The following is a 1,989-nucleotide window of genomic DNA, read 5'->3' on the forward strand; positions in this document are numbered from 1 at the left end:
AACAAACACTTGAAGGCTCAAGATCAATTAATAAGGGCATACAAAATGACAAATTATTAAACACAATAAAACTGAATAGTCTGAATCAAAATTAATTCTTAAGAAAATTCATACAGCAATATATAATAAAAAAGGTATGTAGTATTTATAATATGATTATATTTAATAATCTTCATGGAGGAGATCTTGATTATGATAATCAACCACTTTGAAAACAATGAAAAATATGAGTTCTTATCGGAGACAGAAATTAAAAAAAAAAAAAAATTCCTATTAGGATTGCATTAAAACTATGAATTTTTGTAAAGTATTTATAAAATTATATAGATTTAAATGTTAATTAATCATTAAGTTTTACTATAAAACGAAAAAAAAAGTGTATGAAAAATAATTTTAGGATTTAGTATTCAAAAATCGGGTGCATATTTGTGTAATATACTAATACAAAGAGAAATTAAATAGACTCAAAATCACTATTGATTCTTATGAAAGTACCAAAAATTGGACCGAAATTGATCAGTTCTCAATGCCTAGTCCTAAAACCAATCTATTAGATAAAGGAATCGAAACCGAACCGGACTGTTCTATTTGGTTCCTGTCCGGTTCTACCTATTTTGAGAATAAAATGCCCACCTCTAGAATTGATTGGCCATCGACACATAAAAAAAAAAATGTTAAATGAAATGTGAGAAGAAATAAATACACGTTTTTCTAGGAAAAAAATGAAGAGTCAAAATAGAGGACATTATTGGATTGTAAATTATTTTTACTTTGTATATTTAGGAATGCTCTATTGACTATTATATAAATAATACTTTTTATAAACAGAGTCTATTGAAATGCTCTAATAAGTTAAGACTTTCAAAATTTAAATAGGGGTTAAATCCGTTCTCTATTTTAAAAAGTTAAAATAAAAAATTTATTGGAGTTAATTTTTAACATTAATTCTCTATAATATACAACTTCTCGTAGACACTTTTCGAAGATGTTTTTAGAAAGAGTTTTCCATTCAGGGGCTAGACAATCCACGTGTTCCCACAAAGGTCGAGTGGTCCATCCGCCGACAGTACAGGACAAAATTGATGTAATGAAAACGCAGTTAGAAATCTATTTTACTTTTGCCTATTAGAAGTCGTCACTAATTTCAGAAAATAAGGTTATTTGCGTTTGAAATTTCAATATTCCATTCAAGTCAGACCTTTACCTTTGCCCCATTATCGAAATAATTAAGAAACTGAATGCCTTCTGTTTGACTTAATTAAAGTACGTTTAATAGTTATTTGTATTTGGTTAAATTATAATAAATATAAACCAGGAGCCCGTTTGATTTCTATTCTTTTAAAAATGAGAATGAAAAATTTGATCGTTATGAGACTCACACGATAGATAAAAAGTCAAATATGGTGGTTTGATGTGATAGATAACGATCATATTTTTCATTTTTGTGACAAAAAATAAGAATCAAATGGGCCCCAATATTGAGTAAATGAATATTATTAAATTTCACGAAATATGTGAATAAAAAATGATTTGATCGCTTGATAACAGTCAAACAAGGATTTAATTTCATAAATGTGTGCGCCACACCCCTATCTAAATATTGTTCTTCACCATTAAGGTTTGGATTTATATGGCCTTAGTTTCGAGGAGTAACATTTCGATTCAACCCCATAAATCTCTATCTTAGCCTCTGAGTCCGAGATTGTTTGAGCAGAAAGATAATATGATCACTACCATTTACTACTAATACACAAAATTATCCAACGTTTCTCCAATAATTATTAATGCTAGTAAAATCTATCTTTATGTTTCAATATTGTAAAGGGTCGTGGTCCAAAATGAAAAATGAGAAGTATGAGACAAAAAAGCATTAAATTTTTTTTTTTTGGCTTTTTATATTGTTTAATATTCTCTAATACGACATGCATTGGACCTGCACCAAATGTCTAAACAATATTATTGTGAAAAACCTGTGTGTACGCGTGTTCT

The sequence above is a fragment of the Olea europaea genome, unplaced genomic scaffold (assembly GCF_002742605.1).
Source record: "Olea europaea var. sylvestris unplaced genomic scaffold, O_europaea_v1 scaffold1354, whole genome shotgun sequence".
Taxonomy (NCBI): Eukaryota; Viridiplantae; Streptophyta; class Magnoliopsida; order Lamiales; family Oleaceae; genus Olea; species Olea europaea.